At 35.1% G+C, this 23,935-nt stretch overlaps 1 long non-coding RNA gene across 2 annotated transcripts in view; it reads left to right on the plus strand.

Annotated features, from left to right (window-relative positions):
• The window catches only part of LOC110403048, a 184,687-nt gene that overhangs the window by 138,630 nt on the left and 22,122 nt on the right, over positions 1 to 23,935 (plus strand). The window contains exon 5 of one of the 2 annotated variants that reach the window (XR_002441465.1): positions 2,374 to 2,471. The exons of the other annotated variant lie outside the window; for it this stretch is intronic. This is a non-coding gene — a long non-coding RNA (uncharacterized LOC110403048). Of the gene's footprint in view, positions 1 to 2,373; positions 2,472 to 23,935 lie in introns of those variants that run through there. 2 annotated transcript variants of the gene reach the window in all.

The raw sequence follows: 23,935 nt of genomic DNA on the forward strand, positions 1-23,935 counted from the left end.
TAAAGCTATGAGCATGTGAATTGGGCAAAGAAAATTAGATGAGAGATTTTTCCAAAAATGTTTAATGAACATTCTTATACAGGAGCACTGCAGTGGTTGCGCTCTTTAAAAAGTTTAGAAGATTGATCAATGTTTTTCTTTGGAAAAATACATCAGGTATTATCACTTCTCTGAACCATTATTTGAGATTCTGTTGCTTATTGACCATCTTTTTATTTATTAACATCAATGGCTAACAAAGTTTGTTTGAACACTTCTACTTTTCATGCAACTTATAATAAATATAAGCAGATACGTTTTTTATGAAATCCTAACTCTTATTTCCTAGGAGCACAAAAGTGAAGTTTAGATAGCATTTCAAAGAAGTATTTGAATATTATAGTTATTATACTTACCACATGTGGTCTTAACATATACTCCTTTTCTGATTTAAAACTTAATGAGCAGAAAGAGCTACCGAATAAACGTCGATGCATTCAGATCTGGTGCTTTCTTAGTGATCTGTTTTTAAGCTCAAGACGTGTTACTGCTGCTTCCATATAGAAATTTCATTTTTACCTAAGTAAAATGGAAGCTGTGGTTGGATATGTAATGATAAGTTACTTTCTTTTGCAAATGCTATCAGCTGTTATTAGCAATTAGCTTACAGAGGACTTTTTAAAATGCCTAACTAGCAAGGTGATATATTGTGCATTAACAAAAGGGAAATTTTTAACGAATGTAGGTCATCTTTGAACAAAATTAGCATTCAAAAAATTATGCCTGTTAATGTCTCAGCTTTAGGAAGCGAAGCTGCTATAGTTTTTAAAACATGGTAAAATGCTGCCCTCTTCTGTTTATTCCAAACTCATTTTCTCTCTGCAGCATCTGTAATGCCTCTGAGCAATCTTTATTCTGTTTTACACTATGTTGGGTCTTCTGTTAAAAAAAAAATAAAAAGTTCATGGGTACACTTCAAGTAAGCATATGTTTAATGCTGACACTCTATGTAGGAAAAGTGCATAGGATATTTTAGTAGATGTGATGTAGTCCATGCATTCTGTTCATTATCTTATATATAGCAAGAATTCTCTTTCTTCATTCTCTTACAAACTTACTGTAGAGGATCAAGCAGGATTTTAACCTAAGTACACTCATCAGTTTGTCTGATGATGAATTTGCCTATTATCCGTTGTGTCCTCATAACCAACCTGACTGTTGTGAAGTGGTACGGATCTACAAAACACTGCCAACAAATTGAACAGACTTATATTCTATTTGTAGCTTTTCTTGGTGTAGACATCCTGTTTTCATTCATAGTATTAGTAGTGAGTTCTAAAGAACTGGGCTTTGAAAATGTTGTTTTTGTATCTTTTCTCTTTATATTTATAGAGAGAGTTACTTTCATTTTCATATGAGAAGTAATAGCTTTAAGGCTTAGAGCTGCCATTTAGCAGGAAGATACTGTTCATTTAGTTTAGCTCTCCTGTAGGCATTACATCAGAAATTATTGAAAATTACAGGAATTAAGGCAAGGGATGTGACAAAATAAATGAATTTATTTCTACATTACAAATTTGGGAATTTTAATTTCTTAGCAGTTCTGCAATTTAAATATAGTTTTAATAAAGATTTGTTTTGACTGTGATGGAATGGAAATGCAAATAAAGTGCATTTTCATGCATTTCACTTATTATAAAAAAAAAATCTAGTGTGGAAACCCTTCTCAGAACAAATCACAAAATAAAATTCTGATTTTGGACAAGACTACTTTCAGAGATGGTTGCCACTGCAAAAATTAGAATGCTTTCCACAGAGAGAGAATCTGTTTGTATCATATTTTTGACATTGCTTATCAAGTTTCGTTGTTTTCATATTAATAGTATATCTAACTAAGCTGATGAGAAATCAGTTACAACAAAAAAGAAACATTGTTTTAATCCATCTTTAAATGTAGCACAATTCTTTCTTCTGCAGCAAACCAGTTATGATTCACGATCCAGTCAGTGTGGCTTTTTGTAAACATAGTCTTTCCACATACTCCGTGACATTTCTGCAATGAATCATCAGGCATGAAAAATGCACATTGTCATGGGCTAACACTGAGAGAAGTCAGTGAAGTAATAGGTTACTATTATGATTGCCATAGGATGGAGCTGGTAAAAGATGATGCTGTGTTTCAGTATATATGCTGACAAATACATACTATCAAATGTGACTTTCACAATGTTGAGTCATTCACCTGTTGAAAGCCCAGGAATTGTAATACTTACATCTTGATTGAAATTTAGTTATAAAATACATTTGTTCTGTGCCTAGCATTAAAATAACAGTCCTTCTCTGAATAGAGCTGTATTAAGCAGAACTGTCTCTGTTTTTAATGTTATTTAAAAGGTGATGCAACCTCAATTGGAATTGATTGCAAGGAATTTCACTGAATTGATGCCAGACATTGGAACAGGCTGCACAGGGAGGTGGAGAAGTCACCATCCCTGGAGGTATTTAGGTGCATGTAGGTTAAGGTCATGATTTAGTGATGGACTTGTAGTGTTAAGTGATGATTGGGTTTGATAATTTTAAAGATCTTTTCCAACCTAAATGATTCTATGATTCTGTTTGTGTTTCTAATGAAAGAAATATAGTGCGTGTTCTAGTAATAATGAGTCAAAATGCAAGGATCTCTTGGGATATTGGAAAGCAAGAAATGGAAATACTTCTTGAGTAGTGTTAGATTCCTGCAATGGAGGATTGACAGGAGAGAATGATAGGAGAGAATGTGCAACAGTGACTGAACTAAACTATGTGATGATTTTTCTCAAATGAGGGTTCATGCTACAGTGGCACTACAGATGTAACTTGTATAATATATCTCCATATATTTTTTTATTTACCTTTAGCCATTTAAGTAACTTGCTGAAGAGCGATACTGGATATAAATATAGATAATAGGAAGCTGAGAGAGAAATCAGCTAAATTAGCCATAAGACAAATTGAAATAATGCTACTTTGATTGTATCTGGAGTAATAGAACAGTAGCAAGAAGAAAATATTTTGAAAACATACAAGGCTGTCTTTCCTTTGTCTGTAAAGTGTTATGAAGTTTAAGAAATGTCAAGTGTTGCACTATGGAAGCTGAGTCTACAGATGCTGCAGAATGAGTTCTAGTTCTAGACCAATAAACCTTACTAAGCTTTGAATTTACTTGCTTGAAGAAAGACGCTGAGGGAACTGGACTTTTTTTAGCCTGGAGAAGAGAAGGCCCTGGAGCCTTTCAGTATTTAAAGGGAGCTTACAAGCAAGATGGGGACCTACTTTTTACATAGTCTGACAAAGTTAGGACAAGAAGGAATGTCTTTAAACTAATAGAGGTGAGATTTAGGTTAGGAAGGAATTATTTACTTAGAGGGTAATTAGGCCCTGGGACAAGTTGCCCAGAGGGCTGTGGATGCCCCAAACCTGGAGGCACTCAAGGCCACACTGGATGAGGCCCTGGGCAACCTGATCTAGTGGGGGCAACCAGCCCACATCAGGGGGTTAGAACTAGGTCATCTTTAAATGCACTTCCAACCTAAGCTATTCTATGATTCTGTGTTTGCTATATTACAGGACTGGACATAGGAATTTCTGAATTTTGTTATTTTAAGTGGGCCAGCTATAGACTACTGCTAATGGACCACTGGTGTTCCAGAAATCTGAGTTTGTGGAATTGCTGCTGGAACAGAACACGATTAATGTAAAAATCTAAATGACTTTTTAAAGCTGTAAAATAAAATATTAAAAAATCCAGATGTAAAAGGAATAAAATAACAAGTACTTTGCTTGTAGATTGAGATATGTACTCAACAGATGCTCACTGGAAAATTACTGAATTGAAATTTGAAGATGAATGAGATATACATAGAGCTATAGACTTGTGTGTGGATCACCAGCCAACTAACTCAACAATAGAAAAAGATATTTATATTGGTATCTCTAGGATACCAGAAATTTAATTATGTCCAGAGCAGGTAAGAAGGATTCCACTATAGAAGTAATAAATAGGCAGATGTTTCTTAGTTTGCTGCTGGCCCATAATCCCTTTTAATTTTATCCCTTCTGTAAGGGAGCACAGAGAATACTAAACTCAATCTGAACATTTTGCTTTCACTCTGTGTATAATGACAAGAATCTCAGATCTTATTTCCTGCTGGAGTTAGTCCTGAATATCTATCAGTGGACAAGAGCATTTCAGTCAAAGCAAGATTTATAAACTCTCTTCAACCCTGTGCTGATGTACCTGTTCTGTATTCAGATCAGTTTTCAGAAATGATTCTGTCCTAATGTGATGTGAATTTTTAAATTTATTTTACAATGTAGCGATGATGATGAAGACATAAAACCTCAGCTTTTCTGAGTCTGCAGAGGCAGCTCAGGCAGGCAGAAGAGACTTTACCTTCACCTTTTCCATTTTTCAGGTGGCATGTGGGGGTCCCAAGGATTGCCACTGCTGGGAAAGTTCCCTGTTCTTGCTGGGTGGGGCAGCGTTTTGTAACACTGCTACATTAACTGAAGCCAAGTGCCAAACTGTGTTTCAAAATGATAGGCATTAGGTAAATGTGCTATAAATTTGGAATGTATTTCCATAAATAGCTTCAAATATGTCTGAGGTGTTTACATTTGTGGTTCTGACCACAATTTCATCTCTGTCCACAGTTGGGTAAATGGCTGTCAATGGGATTTAGCCTGCAACTCAGCCTGTTGCTGTACCGCAGGTGAATGTGGAATGGTCAGATGCAAAGTCAGTCCTTCCTGAGTGACTTTATGGTGCAACCCTTATGTTTAGAAAAGGCATCTCTAGTTCATATGCCAACTTGGTACTTTTGCATAATGTTTTGTGAGGCCATTAGGTCCAGTCAGTATCAACTGTGGGTAATGGACAGTATAATGAAATCTGTCTATCTTCTTAGTTGATAAGATAGTTATGGTGAAATATTATCTTGTGTGGAGATATTCAGCTACTGAAGTAAGGACAATTATATAAATACTTAGATCTACAAAATCTGTAAGTTTATGGGGGCAAGGGACGAAACTTGACAAAGGATTTGAAAAATATAACAGAAAGCATAGATCAGTAAATTTATTCAAATATTTAACTTAAGCATACCTGCAAGGGATTTGCTAGCTTGTAATCTTCAAAAGATTAGAATAATTTTTTTTACAAAATTTGAATATACTGGCTCAGTGGTAGTGCTCATTTTATCTACGCAGGGTTTTGAACATTTCAGCCAGCTTGTTGATGAGGCTCGTAGTGCTGACTTTCTTGGTTTCTGAAATTGAATTCAGGAATGAAACATTTAATTAAAGTAAGTCACCAACAGTTTGAATAGTTGTGCTGTCTTCAAGTGTCTATTGGGACATCCTTGTCTTTTCTAAGACCTCTAAGAAAGTAAATAAAATGTATCAGTACAGTTTATGCCTGTGGCTACCTCATACTTTAAACACTCAAGGGATATTTCAGGACAAAGTTGGGTATGGATGTTACAGCTGCAGTCTTAAAGCAGAAAATATGCAGCACTTGCCAAAGGAGGGCTAATATGTTATCAGAGAACATGTAACCTCCAAATAAAGTATAATGAAAAATGATGATTTTCATAACAGTGTTATGAATAAATATCTCCTCAACTTCATAACATGCAGTGTGTTTTTATCATATTTTTTAGCTGTTTTTGCTAAGGTCAGATATACCACCTAATATTTACTGCAAGTGGAAAAATTGTTTGCATAGGTAAAACTTAAGAGGCTAAAATATTTGCATGTAAGAAAAGATTGTTTTATTTAAAGTAAATACAAGGAGTTAGCTATCTCAATATCAGCGGTGTATTTCCTTGCATTTTTCACTGTAGAACAGAGAAAGAAATACAGGAAAAAATAAAGGTGTGGAAAAACCAAACCAAACCTTACTTTCTTCACTCTGCTAGCTGTTAAGTCCTTCTTGAACATGCCGGTTTGCTTGAAGGTACCACTAGACAAGAAGTTTTCGCCCTAGATCTGGAAATTGAGTGTGATTCTGGGCAACCTGCTGTAGATGTCCCTGCTTGAGCAAGGGGCTTGGACCAGATGGACCCAGAGATCCCTTCCTATCTGAACCGTTCTGTGATTCTGTCATAAAACTGATCTTTAATCTTGTCTCTTTAACATAGGATTATCTTTCAAAATTTCTTCATGTTCAAATAGAAATTTTAACAGAATTTAGAAGATAAACAACACTTGAAGTGAGCAAATTGGCATGAATATGTGTTTGTGTGTCTGCTGCTCAGAATTTTATACATAATTAGTAGCAGTGCTTGAGCATGAAGGTTTATTCATGAAAAGAGGAAAAATTCAAGGAACTTGGACTGGATAGCAATATGCAGCTCTTTAAGTGTCTAACTAGACTTAATTTATTTGACAAAACTGTTTACCAGAAAGTGATCTTTCCCCCTTCCTCCTCTAAAAATATCCTTTCAGTGGAGTTTCAGGGATCCATGAAAAATGAGGCAGAAAGTACCTTAATAAGACAGTGGAGTAGCTGAACCCTTTCTTTGATGATGAGTATGCGGCCTGCTCTGGAGCTGAGAAGGGTAAGAAGGCAGTGCCAGTGTCACTAAGGCTCTCTCTTCACTTCCTTATGTCCTTTGACAGGTCTAACTCTGAAGTCCTAAAAATCAAAGGAAATAGCAATTGAATTCTTCCCTCAGTAACATCTGTGCCCTTTGCTTCCTCTCTGTTTAACTAGACAGTGAGGTTATTGGATAGTAAAATGTCCTGAATAGTTTTTATTTACAGTGATGACGTAACTGGAGAGTTTGACATAAGGTGTAGTTTAAGGCTGGAACAACTTACATTTGCACATATTTCAGTTGTGGTATTTGAAATGGTGTAGCAGTGGTATGATGTAGTACAGAATGACTGCGGTAATGTGCATGGTTGTGCGCTGGCATTTTTCCAGCTTTTTATTCTAATGAATGAGCTTTTTCTTATTCTTGGAAGCTGTGTCACTAAAGCACTATGTTCAAAGCTTGGTTTGGGTGATTTTTCTTCCTTTGCATACCTCAAATAAATACTTCTAAAGAGACTTGAGAACAAAGAAAGGGTTGCAGGAAATTATCCGGGCCAGCTCCTTTGCTTTTTTTTTCTCCTCTTGTTAGAGGGTGTGAGAATACAAAGCATTATTGTGTTATCTCCCTGTTCATTATGAATGTATGAATAGAGTCATTTCCTTATTCACACATCTTTACAAATTACTGGCTTGATTTCCTGTCATTTAAAACTACAAATGTATTTAACAAAGAAAATAATAGAATCATAACAATTATTACATGCATTAGGGTAATACGAAAATCGCATTGGTTTAATTAAAAGCTGATCACTTCAGAAGTAAAGGTCTAGGTTGTATGAACTAGAAAGTACAAGCGGAAAGTATCCAGCAACTTCATAACACCAGCTATACTTTCAGAAAGGCAAGAAAGCTTTTCATATTTTTAGTTTGGCTTTACATTTAAGATATTTTAGCTCAACATTTTTTTTCCTTTTATACAAACACCCAAAACCAGGAGAAAAGGGATCTTAAAGGCACTGAGCACAGCTCAGTGAAAATCCCACAAAACCCTGAAGGAGACCCCTGATGTTAAGCACCTATGCAGCACCATTAATGTCAGTAGAATGAAGTGCTCAAAAATAAAGTATCTCTTTAAGCGCCTAGCTGATTTGGGCCAGAATTAAAGATTTAGCTCAGCAAGCATAGGTATAAACTTAAAAGTTGTATGCATTATATTAGCCTTCTAGGGGCCATAAAATTAATGAAAATTTGCCTTAGATTGAAATTTTATTAGATCTTAGTCAAGTAATGATAAATCCCGATGGCACAGTTGCTTGAGGTCATTTTGCAACACTTAGCCAGGGACAGTCCAACCTAGAAAGGAAGGTACAGGTTATGTAGAGACAGCATGTCTTACAGGACATATTTGCTGAGCAGTACTGTTCTACCTATGGAAGATAACACTAGGAGATCAAGACCTCTTTGAGATGAATTTATTTACTTTCCTACGGAGGAGGTGTTGGTCAGAGTTCATGTTCAATAAGAGAGTACAAATTGTTCCGGATTATGAACACATAGTATAGGAATCTGGTGGATTTTATTCTCCTCACAAATCCATTATGCTAGAATTTAGTGGGTTATTGTGTACATTCTCTTGCTAAAGATGATAGATATTATTAGAATTACAAAACTCTGAATTAAGTTGTTGTTCGTGAATTACATAAGATCTGGGCCAGCATGTATAACAAGGGTAGAACTGCTTAACTCATGCATGTTTCTTTTCTAGACATAGGGGTTATTTGTGGGTGTTTATGTTTCCTCTTAAAATAAGGTGAAACAGGTTAAGTTACCTTCAGGTGTGACTTACATTACATATTCTGCTTTATAGTGAAATGGATTGTGATCATCGACTGTGTGAATACTATCTCAATGGACATGTGTTAGCTAGCAAGTGGAGGGAATAACTCTTGTAGAGGTTTCAGCTTTTTCTCAAAAAGTGTGTGTTCTAAAGCAATAAATTCTTTTCTGCAATGAAGAGGACTGAATCAATAGCAGTGCATACAATACCTATTTCAAGCTCACACTTCTTTTCTCTAATTATTATACATTCAGGCCATGACTTGCTCTTGGAACATCGTAGGTATCAGGGAGCCTTTCACTGCAGCAATCAGTGAATAACCAAAAAGGATGAGGAAAGTCTCAAACAGCTCGGTCAGGCTGATGCTTCAGCTTGTATCACAAAAAAAAGTGTTTAAGTCTTCAACGAACAGAGCATCTTTAGAAATGTAAAGGAGAAAATACTTCTTTCTTCCCTTTTCTTTCTCTCTGTGTAGGAAGATGCCAACTGGTCAGTATGATGGTGGCCTTTGGAGCACAGTAGGAGTGTGAAAGATATGTTAAGTTTGCTTTTCTCTTCATTAGTGTTGCTGCTTTCTGTTACAGAGCTCTTGACAGAAAACTAGTTTTGTTAACTTTTCTGAGCAATTTCTCCTTTTGAAAGCCTATCTTCTTCCATTTTTTTTTACAAAATAAAATCTGTTTGTTATTGATTTTAATATAATGTAGATTAAATTTTCTAATAATATTAGCCTTTGCATTTATGTAGATTTCAACAACATTGTAAATATTCCAGTGTAAAGGATGTCATTTAAATGCCTGACCCTTCGTATTTTATTCTAAATGGAATATACCGGACACCTCATAGTCTACACAAAAATTTAAAAAAATAATAATAACAGAGGAGAAAAAACTTTTAAATGCACATTACAGTGTCCTTTTGGACACTTTTACATCTTTAATGTATAGTAATTAGGAAATTCTTAATATGATCCAACAAGCTCTTTTTTGAAGAAAAATAATGCTACTATTGTGCTGATTTCATTTCTTTTAAACAACTGTGGCACCTCAAGAAGGTGTTTCAAAGCATATGCTCACGTTAAAAGCTGTGACCTTCCTTTTTCATGTAATTATTACATTGACATATTTTTGCATAGCAGGAGTGAAACCCAAATGCAGTAGATTATAGAATTAATGTGAATAATTTGTCCACTATAAGGAACTTAGCTATTGTGGAATTATTAGGTAATCATAGAATCAAAGAATTATTTGAGTTGGAAGAGACCTTTAAAGGTCATCTAGTCCAGCCCCCCTGCAGTGGACAGGGACATCTACAGCTCCATCAGGTTGCTCAGAGCCTGTCCACCCTGACCTTTTAATTACAAGGAAATATCTCCTTTTGGTTTTCTATATCCAGTGGAAGGTGTTTCAACAAAGCTAACGTGCCTGTTCTCATAAACCTGGCGTTCATGTTCAGAATTTGAAATAAATTTTGACAATAATTCTTTAGATTTTGATTTCAGAATGCACAACAATAAATCTCATTCTTTTTTGTATCTGTTGGGAATGCAATGTCCTCATGGAGTACTGATCTCTGAATTACCTGAATAAGAAGTGGAGCCCTTCTGAACCTCAGAATGCCCTGAGACCTACCTGTATGATACATTGTACCTATTTTTTAGCACAGTCCTGACCCAGAATTTTAGGATGTTAGTGTGACTTTATGCTGAGCTTCCCAACTAATGTCCCTTGAGTTCCTGTAACTATGACAGACTGAAGAAAAATCAATTGGCTGATAGGATTTCTCCAGGTAAGGTTTTAATGGACTGGCCTATTCTAAATCTAAGCCTTTACAAAAGAAGATCAGTATTATTACATTGTTACCGAATTCTAGACATATATGCATGAAAATCAATGGATTAATAACATTGTATACTTTCAGTTATCATCACATTTCCTATGTATATATATAAGCGGAATTAGAGCAGGAAAGAGAGAAAATAGAAAATAATTACACAGATAAACCACAATCCTTTTGTCTCAGCTAAGTACCCAACATTTTTGATGCTATGCACTCTATTGCAACTAACTGTAAACTGCATTTAATGCCTTAGGAAATGAAGTGCATTTAAATATTATGGTGGGAAAATCAATCTAGATTATTATGAGGAATAAAACAGCTATATTTTGGCTGTAATTTTTTTTTTTTTTTTTTAGGATTTCAGTAAAACTAAATGGGAATACAGAAATAATAGACGAGCATGCAGAAGTTTAATCACTCTGTAAGTTGCTAGAATGATCTTTGAATAAGGATCATTTCACTAATTCAGCTGTATCAGCTATTGTAGGGAAATTAAAGTGTTGCTGATTAAGCAGTTTTAACAGCCTTCCCCCCATCCCCTATGCCCGAATATAAAATCTTCTGAATGTCTTTACATTACTTGCATAACCTTTAGAACGACTGGCCCTTTTTCTGTCATGTTTCAACGCTAAATGCTAATGAACAGTCTGAAACTTTCATCAACACAAAGGATGAGTGCTATCACTGCTGGTCTTCAGGACTATAAGAGGTGGGATGGAGTGGGGAGTGGGGAAAAATGGGGATCCTGGGGGCATTTATGTGCATTTCCACATGCATAGTGTGTGAAGAGTGAAAGGAGTTCAAATAGTGAAAATTCACGTTCAGAAAATCTGAGCTTTCTGAAATAATTTGTTTTTTACAAGTCTGTTTCTGGAGTTTTGGAGAAGCAAAATAGCACGCACTGTAATTTTGCAGAGCTACATGAGCAATACAATGCCATCTGGGAAATAAAAAAAAGACACAAAAAACAGCAAGTGTGCCTGTAGCAACTGGTCACCCTACTCAAAGGCAGCGGTGCAAGAAGTGTAGTGGGAAATGGAAAAAATCACACACTTTTTGATTTGAAAACAGCCCTGATGCCAAAGATTTCTACTCAGTCCCACGTGCCTTTATATTCCATAAGACACGAAAGGGTGGCTTTGTGGTGATGGGTATTTGCAAGAGGAATTACTTACACTGGAGAGCACAGGAATGCAGCTGATTCCTTTACTGATGGAGGTCCCCATGCACTGGGGTGGTGGTAGTGGGATAGAGGAGTGGGTGCTGAGAAGCAGCTGATAGGGTGCTACCTTTTTCTATAAAGGGATGACACTCAGGTGGCTCATCCCCAGGCCACATTTGGTTCAAAGTCAGAGTTGTCATTCATAGTTGACGTCGCTGGCAGGAAGCTCTTTATTAGCTGGGTGAGATACCCTAAATCATGAAGCCCTACCAGAACCTTTCCTGAGTAATATTACAATTCATCATGGTGAACTAGAGATGTTTCTGTCAGTTAAAAAAATTTCTGTCAACCACACACACACACACAAAGCCAGAGTCACATTTTTGAGCCATTATGTCTAGAGGAATGCTGAAATAACCACAAATGTCACTATCAGTCCTTTTACATGTTTGGCAGTATTTCTTTTTCATCTTTATATACATATATATATAATGAACTTTCTCAACCATATGTCTTTCTAATCATATTTTTTCCAGGTAGAAAGCATCTGACATGTAGTTCTTGAGAACTAGATGGCATTTTTTCCAGTTTTTTTCTCATTTACTTCTTAGAAATTACCTCTCTTTCTCTGTTTAAGCCAGCTGATCTGAACACACTTTTTATTTAATCTTGCTGTTTGTACTGAAAATATTACACATTTTTTAGCCATGCCACTGCCTTGTTTTGATAAATGTCTGATATTCCTAAGCCTGAAACTTCTATGGAGCTGAATGAAAATTCATATATATTGTCAGCATCAATGCTGAAACAAATGTCTATCTATCTAAAATCTAGTTCTGTGCTGGCAAGTAGTAGTGCTGCTTATACCTTCTTATGCCTTATACCTTCTTTTTGTGGCTGGTGGCATGACGAATGTTAAGGGAGTCAGACATAGGGTAAATATTTTTCTGTTAAGCAGTTGCTAGCACTGACATTGTATTGTACTGCTTTGAGCAGAAAGAGGTGCAGGAAAGTAGAAGGGTTTATCTCATTTGCTGTGTTTTATTTATGATATTTTTTGTTTCGGTACAAATGTCCATTCATACTTCTTTGATTTTGAGCTTGGAATTTGCTTCTCCATGGATTTGAAAAGCAGTTTTCCTCATACAACAGCTAGGTGTTTCACATGGATGAAAATTTAGCACTTAATTTTGAAAACTGGCAATGAACACATGAGGACACCAAGGTGTATGTTCAGCGGGAAGCAAGATAATAATTTCCATTCTCTCTACTCTAAAGGGCAAACTTTTTAAATTAAAAAAAAAAAAAAAAACAACCAACAATCCTCTACGGTTGTTTAGGCAGTGACTTCAACTGCGTATATCTTCATCCTGTTTCTCTTGTTGAAGTTTCTTGTGTTTGATGGATGGATAGTAGGGTCAGGGAACTGAAGGAACTTCTTGTGCCAAAAATTCTTTTCCATTCACTTCAATATTTAAGACTACTTTTTCTTATTTTACCTTATTGCACTTGCAGGACTTTAAACTAATTTTTAATACGTGTTATATTTCTTTTTGTATTTCATTATTATGGGGAATATCAATTGTTTAAGAGTCCTTAAGAAGTATAACTCTGGATTATAGAGCTTTCTAAGTTAGCATAGTTCATTGCTTTGGTTAATGCTTTTAATAAATATAAAACAGCAGCAGTGCTGTTGACACTGAATGAGAAGTGAGAGCTTCAGACTTACAGGGAAGAGTTCTCAGAGCAAGTTGCAGCTCACCTGGGCAGTTTGACAATTTGAGACCCAAATGCACTGGGGATGAACCTTGCCTCCAAGATAAGTTTTTTTGTACTATCTCTTCAAAATAACAAGCTGGAAATATTTCAGGAGAACTTTTAAACCAGTTTTTCCTCTTCTTATTCTCTCTTTTCATGGATTTCATGGATTTCAAGATCTGTGTTCTGTAAACTATATCTCTCTCTGTGTGTATATATATATATATATGTAGGATTTTCTCTTTTACTTTTTAAGAAATGAATTTTCTTTTATTATAATGTTATCTGCTAATTAACCTGTTCTTTTCTCTGTAACTCCAATATTATCAGTTGTTCATTAATCATGATTATTTACCATGATATGTGATAATGTGGGATATAGATTAGCCACAGTTTGAATTCTTCCTTCTGGCATTTTCATAGTAACTTTTAATAGAAGTTTGGCAACTGAGGTAACAGAAAGAACACTGAGCTCTAGGGAGTCGTTCAGCTTAGTGTGCAGAGAAATGCACATTTTGTGCTGGTTTTCGTGCAAATTTGTTAAGGGCAGAGGAGTCAAGATGCCTTAAGATGCCAAGCATTTTAGTTTTCAAGCTTGGTAGCATACTAAAGGTAGCTTATTAAAATATTCATAATATATTGTAGAAAGAAACATCTTAATTATACTGAAAAAGATGTTCTATCATGAATGTCAAGTGGTTTTTTTACAGATATTTTCTTATACTTTGTCCACCCTTGTTTTAAAAAGGGAAAGACTGCTAAACCAAAATAATAGGTGCTATTAATGTAGTATTTCAATAGTATCCATTTTATTTTTAATTTTGGCAAAAAATAATGTTATACTCATGACTACATTTTCTTGAGTAATTAAGCAGCACAACCTATAGCAGAGACTCATCTAAAGAATCTGAAATTCTGAAAAAAGAGGTTTGTATCTATCTGTAAAATATGAACAGAATCAAAAGGATAAAAATCACAAGCTCATTGTGATAGGAAACATGCTTATTCCCACTGGCAGATGCCTTAGTACTGATGCCAGAGTTTCCCATTGATCTCATATGCCCCGTGCACTGACAGCCGTGGCTGCGTATGGCTTTGCAGCACTTTTTCTTCTGAAACGTAAGAGCTGTTGGATGACCTGCTAGCAATCATTTTTATTCTGCAGTAGCTCAACATTCTTGTTAGTGATGATACAAATGGAATTATCATCTCTATCATAGTCTTTGGTTTTACACATGGTTTTTTTCTGGCCAAATACTTTTAACATGAAAATGTTGCTGAGGAGTTGTTTCATGTGTCTTGTCTTTGCGTGACTCAGGGTGAGCAGATAAACATACAAAGTGTATGGCAGTCACCGCAGTAGACAGTGACAAGAGGAAACATGACAGTGATTCACAGAGATAGTATTCTCAGCAGTTGCATGATTTTTGACAATAAGACTGCATAATAATTTTTTAAGGTATATTTCTATAAATAATACCTTAATGGCTACTGATGACATGCAGTACCATATGAAAGATCCTTTAGAATCATGTAAAATACATGGCTCAGGAGAAAAGATGTCTATAAAAGTCTTATGTGTTCTATTAAAAAGATGACAAGAGGCTTAATGTAAATGTATGCTCTCAGAAGGGCAAAAAAAGAACGAAAACCTGTGTTCTTTACCGGAGCTAAATTTTTGTGAGACAGTTTTCTTTCTGTGACAAGTCAAAATTGCTCTATCTATGAAACATATTGAAAGTAGTTGGTAGACAATAAAATGGCAGATTAATGTTCAGAGAGAAAATGTCATCCATATAAAACAAAGCGTGCAAATGTGAACTATCACATACGAGGCTTTAGTAAATCAAATACATGAAAGGTCATATTGTAGAAATTCAGATCTATATCTCATCAGATTCTCAACATAAAATTAAGAATGGATATGAAATTAAAAAAGTAACACTTTCTGGATATATCTTGTTTATGTACAGTTCACTGAAAAAACACAATGTGAAAGATTCAGAGGAGCAAAATTTTTGACCACTTGGTCTAAACTGTAGCTTTAAAATGCAAAGGATCTAAAAAGTGGTGGTATTCAAGACCTAGTTAGGTAAGTGAATTTTAAAAGTCTATAAACATAAGATCTTGCATCTCTTTAAGATTTTGTGACAGACTATGTTCTTGAAGTATATTCTCAAAATATTAAATATTTAGATCTGATGAAGAAAAATTCACTGTACCTGAGAATAAGATGGAGATGTGGGTGAACTCCCCCACTTCTGAGGCACCCAGTGAAAGGAACATATAGACTGAAATATCTAAATGAAGAAAAATGACCGCTAGTGGGTTTTATCAATAGTGTGCAGGAAAGGGTTATTTGAGTTAATTTTTGGACACTCCTTTAAAGCCTGAAGAGCAAAGCTTGAAAATTCAGATCCTCAAGTAATTTTGTGGCTTACTGAAGGCACTTTAAGAATTGAGATTGTACTTTTTTTTTGTTTCTATTAACTATCTTCACAGGAAAATTAGAAGGAACAGAGAAAATAAAGTTATGGTGAAAAATAAAAGCATTAACCAAAAGGTGAAATAATATAATCAATTATCTACTCGCTCAGTTAGAATAAATCCAGTAACATAATGAAATCATAATTTTAGTTAATGGAATAGATGTAGAATTATTCCATTTCCACATTTTTTTCATTGCAAATTGACAATCACTTAAGAAATAAATAGCACGTAAGAAGTGAGCAGCTGGAGCTGTCACCACCTCTTTCCCTCTGTTAGTTGTCAGCTGGTCAAAATCTTATTTCTGATTCTCGATTTCTTATGCATATGAAATATGATGTAAATAAAAAATAAAATAAAAACATGAAATAATGTACATTTCACTGGTGCTCTCAAGCATCTATTAGTAGCATTACATAGAGCCTCAGAAGTTTGGTGTCTTTGAGGTGGTTAAAAAAAAAGATACTCCATCAACAATTAAAAACAATTTGTACATTGGTGTGTTATATATATGCTTATCTAGGTCTGTGCAGCCATCTCATTAAAGATCCTGTACAGACTTAGTTTGCTAATTTCTCTGAAAAGGCTAATTTCTTATTAAGACTTCAGAATTATGTTTTGTACCTGCATGTTCTATATAATTATCTCATCCACATTCTACCAGGAGGCATAATTTGTGAGGCCAAATAATGAAAAAATGCAAAATTTGCCTTTTTTTTTCCACCTGAAGCTGTCTGCAACTGCACAAAAGGTACTTCAAATTAAATTGTTGTATTTTAACGTAGAGCTAGAGCTATGATATCCCTAGACACCCATAAATTATGCAGGTTTTCATTTCCTTATTTTAACCTGCCTTTGGGCCTTTTGTACCTCTCCATTTTCCGTTTGTTGATTCTCAGCTTCTTTTAGAAGGGTATGTCCGAATAAATACAAGTTAATAAAGGACAAGGCGTGCATTGAGACTTCCTAGGTCATAGAGCTCAGTTCCCTGTTATTGGAGTCAAGCAGATCATGGAAATGTGCTTGTAAATTGTTCTAATTTTCAAGTTTTTGCCTTTTGTTTTTACCACTATTACTTGTATTCTGACAGTGTTAGTAGGCTTAAAATCCTTACTGCTTGGAACTGCTTACCAGTTTCCATTAACAAATGTTATGTGAGCTTTGTTTTGTGGGTTTTCTTGTTTGTTTGTTTGTTTTTATCCAGTTAGTTGAAGTTAAACTGAAAAATGAAGTCAACACATTCATTTTTCAGCCTTTATTTAAGGAAATGCATTTTTAAAATTTCATCTGAGAAACATAATTTATGCAGTCATCTGCTATGACTAAAGATCTTTTTATTGATGATTAGTGGCCATCATCATAACATCTGACCGCTCATTTGTTAAAAAGTAATTAGTATTTTTATGTCTAAGTGGGATAATTCTAAAGATTATATTTCTGAAATTGAGTAAATTCCTCTGGATGTTGTGGGAAAATTTCTACTAGAAAATGCTCATAACTTGCTGCAATGAAATTAACTGAAACTAATCTTGGTTTACAATAGCATGTATTAATAATAAGCATGATAGAAAAGGCCTCAAGGCAAAAAGGTAAAATTGGAGCCATCAGATATCCACATAAAGCTGTGTAGTTTTCAGAGTCTTACATGTCAGTAAGGATTTCCGTTTAACCTAATGCAATTCCCTATATAGAATCCCCTATACATATTTCTAAATTGGTGGGGAAGGACCTTGTTTTTTCACTCCATAAAGTCAAATACCGGCAATGAACTTTAGTTCTACCAGTACTGTGTTTTCTTTCTTCCCCCAAAGATTTCTGTAAACTATTAATTTCTATCATTATACATTTTAGGCAGGTATCTCACTCAACTGAGTTTAATTAATTTGATTTATTCAGGAACTTTCATCTTTCTTTTGACTTTGTACTTTTTAAATACCGGATTTGTATCTTATAAGTGATTTATAGGCCAAATGATTATTCTTTCAAGGCTTAATACACATTTGGGCACAACATAAATTAAGTGATTTCAACTTATTCTTCCCATCACTAGAAAACAATAAAATTCCTTAAATAATAGTAGAATAAGAATATATTCTGAAACCAGATGGCTATTATGTCTGATTAGAAAGTTTAGCAGAGTGTTTTTCTTAACTGGTATGTATTCCTAATAATTGCAGTGAGAAAAAGAGAAATATTTCTTTGAAAATACTTTCAATATTCTAAACCTTCAGGGATTCAATCTTTCATCCTCAAAACTTTGTTACACTAAAGATATTAACTTTGTAAAGACTTTGCTATAGAAGAGTTACTATTCTGACAACCTTGTAACAAAGAACTTTGAAAAACTCATAAGGATTTCTGATGAAAGCATGTTAAAACATTTGATGTAGATAAATAACACACATGCATATTCATGTTTAAAGGTAATGCAAAGTGATAAGACAGTAGTGAAAACAAATAATTGACTGAAGGTAAGATTACTTTGGCAGAAGAAAAATAATCTTCAAGATGAAATAAGGTAACATGAAAAAAAAACACACATCAACTTTCCTATAAAATAACTGTAGGGTCAATAACACAGTTCCTCTGTATTATTTCTTAATAATTTTTTGATTTCCTAAAACTGTTTTTGTTGTTGTTTTTGTTTTTGAGGGGGGAGAGTTGAGGAGATGTTTGTCCATTTGATAATTTTATATACAGTTTTTACCTGTATTTTATCATCATGATTACCAAGGCATTGTCTTTGAACAGAACTAATTTGCCTTCTACCAAAGTGAAAGATGCTAACATTTATTGTCATTATTCTCTTGACTCTCTTGTCATCTTGCCCTCTCAAAGCACAGCCTTTTTTATGCTTATCTTAATTACAGTCAAGCTGCAAAATCTACATAAACACTCACAGTCAGGATATTTTCAAGAAAGAAGCAACATATTTTTATGTGTTTATAATCAAATTGGGACTGCAGATACTTTCATCTGCACGTTCTGAAATACAAAACACATACTTCCTTATCCTCCATCAAAAGAAATTGAATTCTGATTGAGCAGTCTCTAAAGTTTCTTCTACTTTCATGTTCTTCTGTACTATATTATTCCCATGTCTTATGATGTAACCTTCAAAATGCTTTTAAAATATTCCCAAAGAGCAGCCCCAAATTCAGCACCTCCTTGGAAAGCAGTAGATGGAAACTGGAAAGGTCAGTACTGCCATGTAAACTTTTTAGTTAGAAACTTAGAACCATAGAATCATTAAGGTTGGAAAGACCAGTTAGGTCATCTAGTCCAACCACCAACCCATGACTGCTCTAGACCATGTCACTCAGTATGACATCTACTCTTTTCTTGAAAACCTCCAGGGACAGTGTCTCCACCATCTCCCTGGGCAGCCTGTTCCAATGCCTCACCACTCTTTCAGAGAAGAGATTTTTCCTAATATCCAACATGAACGTCCCCTGGTGCAACTTAAGGCTATTACCTCTTGTTCTATCACTGCTACCTGGGAAAAGAGGCTGACCCTCAGAGCACTTCTACATTGTATTCCATTCCTTTTAGTCCATCTCGTTTGTCCTGGCTATGTTCAAAGTTAATTGCTGCTGTAAATAAAACACCTCCTGATGAATTGTAGCAATTTAAAGTAGTCATTTCAATTTTAAGCTGATGTTTTTATAGAATGTCTTCTAGGATAATTTTTTACAAAAGGAATTTGAAGGGTGGCATAAAACAGAAACAATTAGTCCTAGCAGGTGAATTAGTATTTATTCAAGTCTTAATCTGTTATGAATATTATTTCAGTACTTGTAAATACTGGTGAATTAAAAAAATGCAGTGACGTAGGTACTGGTCGTATACTTTGCTATTAGCGGTGATCTTTATGTGCATGGAAATGAATAAATAACAGTAGCATATTTTGGTATTTGGCACAAAACATTTTTTATAGGGTTTGAAAATCTATGCCTTCTGTAGCTATCCAGTATGTCATGCAGTCTTTTAAACTATAGAATGTCTCACTGATCTTGGTCCTTAAAAATAATTTTCTCTGTTCAATATTTGCAGTTGATTCAAACCAACCATTCTGTATAATTTAGCTTTTTACGTCTTGCTCAGGAGCCTTAAGACCTATCCCTGAGCTAGCATGAAAATCAAACAGCTCATTCGATTCCTGTACATGTGGTATTTGGACTTGGAGGGGTGAGGGAAAGGACAATAAAAATGCCATTTTCAAAACTGAGTTGTTTCATATCAAATCATTGATGGTTTTCAAACACATCTTTCCTGTTCAAAATTATGAAGTATAGCCTATAACAATACATTATTGTAGAATAGATGCTATATTATATGGTGCTATGCCTATTTGGGAACAATCCATTTCTACTGAATAAATATATTTCCTATTGTTGCAGAAGAATGAGCTTTATCAGAAAGGCCAGTGTTTTAATATCAGAGAAAAATCTATGATTTATTATTGTCCTCTTAGTAGTGTCTGTGTTTTGAGTGGCAGGGAATTCCATACTCTCCAGCTTTATAGGCAAAACTTATGGATGATTCATTAACAAGGATGGGTATCCGTATATGCTTTGCCATGTGATTCTTCAGTGTAATAGTTCTCCAGCTAGTGCTCCAATGCTGATTTAAAATTTTTAATTTCTACATCTTTTTGAGAGTGGCTTGGTAACATATTTTCTCTTGGAAAAAGTTTGCAAAGCACATGTTAATAGGTTTTACAGGTCTATGGAATGACATCAGAAGGAGAAATCAAAAGTTCTCTCCATCATGAAGAACTTGTTAATGTAATACAAATATATCTTTTTCATACAATGCTGCTGTCATTTACTTCTAAGTGATGTTACATTTAAATTATTTTATTATTATTATTATTGTATAATTGCAAAAGTTCTGCTCTCTGTTGTCAAAGTTTTTTTTAACTGACAAGGTCCAAGATATTTTGGATGAAGATGCCTGTATCAATGGATTGCTTTGCTACTGATATAATGTTTCTTGTATAAAGGAGAGCTCAGAAAAGAAAGAGCCAAAAAGTGTTGTAGTGCTGTAATTATGAACTATATTGCTGAAGATAGATTTTTGGTTTGTTTTTATGGCATTTCTTCAGGTAAGTGCCTGAACAGTAGAAATGACCCTTGGAGAGGGATGGATAGTGAAAATCTATCAAGAGCTGTCACATGCACTATGTTTTCTTAGAATCATAGAATTTCTTGGGTTGGAAGGGACCTCAAGGTCCCATCTAGTTCCAACCTGCCTGTTGCAGGCAGGGTTGCCAACCAGTAGATCAAGTACTAGATCATGTTGCTCAGGGCCCCATCCAACCTGGCCTTGAACAACTGAGATGAGATGGGACATCCCCAGCCTCTCTGGGCATCCTGTTTTAGCACCTCACCACGCTCTCATTGAAAAAACTTCCCCTTGATACACAATCTAACTCTTTTCTCCTTTAGTTTAAAATCCTTCCTCCTTGTCCTATCACTATCTACCCATGTAAAAAATTGATTTCCTTCCTGTTTATAATCTCCCTTTGGATGTTGGAAGGCCATAATGTGGTCTCCCTGGGACCTTCTCTTCTCCAGACTGAACAAGCCCAGCTCCTTCAGTGTGTCTTCATAGGAGAGATGCCCCAGCCCTCTGATCGTCTTCATAACCCTCCTCTTGACTCTCTCCAAAAGCCTGACATCTTTCCTGTGTTGGGAGTCCCAGACCTGGATGCAGTACTCCAGATGCGGCCTCACAAGGGCAGAGTAGAGAGAGACAGTCACCTCCCTCACTCTGCTGCCACCCCTCTTCTGATGCAGCCCAGGATACCTTCTAGGCTGCAAGCACACACTGCTGGCTCAATTGAGTTTTTCCTCTGCCAGGACCCCTACGTCCTGATAACCATTGCAATTCTTTATTTTTAGAGAAGGGAAATAGTTTTCTATAGATATTTGTGAAAGCAAAAGGATGTAAATTAATTCAGTCTGCCAAGACATAATTTTATCATTTACTGCCTCTTTCAGTCAGTCATTTGTTGGACAGTTAAAATTACTCTGGTATTTCACGGATGTTAGCACATAGACTACTTTTCTTCTTGTCATGGCTAAGTGAAACTGTACTTTCTGTAGTCCAGATTTACAATTATTTTCATTAGATGTATGAATTTTAACCAACTGAAGTATGGTGTTTTAACACACTTCTCCTGTATGTTTAGAAGTAACTTCTAGTTATAAATTTCAATGATAACATAATATTCTCATTGTTTTTTTTCTTTTGCTGTTGTATTATTTTGGTGTTACCTTTTTTTTCTGAAGTTTAAAATAAATTAGCTCTGCCTTAGCCATCTCTTATTGACCATGGATAGGTCAGGACTGCTGCTGATTCACTTTTTAGTTCCTTTAGTGAAAGGGATCTCTCACCATCTTATCACGTCTCTGGCTGTCCTGGGAACATCCTCTTCCTTTTGATGTGGTTTCATACTGTAGGGGAACTTTCTTAGTCTCCTTTGGGCCTGCCAAGTCTGAGATTTTGCTGTGCAACACATGAATTATTTGTCAATCACGCAGTCACATGCTGAAACTTCTACCTGTGACCAGTATCTTCCTTTGCTCCCTTAAATATTTAGACCTGTTTTACTCAGTCTGTTTCCCAGCCTTGCTGTTGCTGTGGGGGCTGCAGACAGACTGGGTGCGAGTGCATAGCAGCCCTGCTGCAGGGGCTTTATCCTGTTGCAAACCCTGTGTAGAAAAATAGAATCATAGGGTGCAGCCTTTCTCACATGTTGGAAAGACAGTGTTTTCAAGTGAACTTCAAATGCAGAATAGCCAATCCCAAACATATGTCCTACCTAGGACAACTTCTTTTTTTACATCTCCTGCATCTTTTGTCATTTTAATGTATAGAAGAAAGTGGTTTAGGTGCCACTTAGAAGAAGTTGTCATAAAACAAAAAAAATATTTAACTTCTCCCTCCTTTCCTGAAAGAGTATCCTAAGAACATATTAATTAATATGTATATCACTATATTGTGGAGCAACCTGTGACTCAGTCATGCTCCATGTCCTTTTATGGAAATAACATCAGAAACGATTGATCCTCTCTAGCAAAAGTCCAGACGGCTTTTTAGGAAACTAAAAACAATTTAAAGTAATATTTGAAATATCTATAAATATACAAAGGGAATAAAATAAAAAACACTTATTTTTGAATATGTTTTAAAAATAATCTTATTCTAATATATTTTTCCTCTTTCTCCTCAGTTATTGATAATTTCAGATATTAGCTAACTTCATCAATGGTTTCCATTAAATTTAGGGATTAATATATCTGTTTACATGAATTCTAGCTGTTTGTTTTTCTGATGTACTATATTGATTATGGCTAGAATTGATCAGTCTGTGGACTCTGAGTCACTATGAAAATATTCCTGTCTTTCCTTCTTTCTTTGTAAAAACTCATCATATAAATTATCCAGCTGTAACACTTCATCCACTCTTAAAGGTTCAAATATTCAAATTATCTGCTAATTTGTAACCATAAAAAGCATTTTATTGTTCCAGTTACCTGCCCTGGGAAAATTTATCCTGATGCTGAGTTGCATGACCTTTAGATTCTTTCACAAATAGTGAAGCAGGTAGTTATTTAATTCAGAGTTTTAGTTAAATGTAGCTCATCAGTCTGTATGTATTGTTGAACTCCAGTCTGAACTGATTGAACCTGATACTGTTATTGATTTAGGAATGTAAATTTTCAGAAAGAGACTGTACTTAACTGCAGTACAGAAATATTTATAGGAAGGTGCCATTCCATTTTCTACTTATTTTTCTGTGCTTTTAATTGAAAAAAAAATGTTATTCTAAATCAGATAGAAGACTAAAAGAGCTTTTATAACTACAAATACCAAATGTTTTCAAAAATGAGACTGTTTAAAGAAAGAAAACATTACTTCTCAGCATATGTCTTTTTCTTCTAAATTTTAACAGTCCTTTTGTCTTTATGTATTCTTAGTGATACCACAATTCTACCTATTAGTAAGTATTGCAAGAGATCACAGAATACACGTATCCTTCTACTACAAATACACAACTCTACAAATTCCACTTTCAGGTTGAGATTGGTCACTTTATTTCAAAAGGTACCAAATCTCCTCATTGACCAGAGATGCATTGTGTGAGGTAGGAAACTGGGCTTTCAGTCATTGACAATGGAATTGGAAATGTCTGTGAAGCTAGATGAACGATTTAATTAATATATCCATATGTGTGTGTGTGTGTGTGTGTGTGTGTGTGTGTGTGTGTGTGTGTGTGTGTGTGTGT

This window comes from Numida meleagris, chromosome 8 (genome assembly GCF_002078875.1).
Source record: "Numida meleagris isolate 19003 breed g44 Domestic line chromosome 8, NumMel1.0, whole genome shotgun sequence".
NCBI lineage: Eukaryota > Metazoa > Chordata > Aves > Galliformes > Numididae > Numida > Numida meleagris.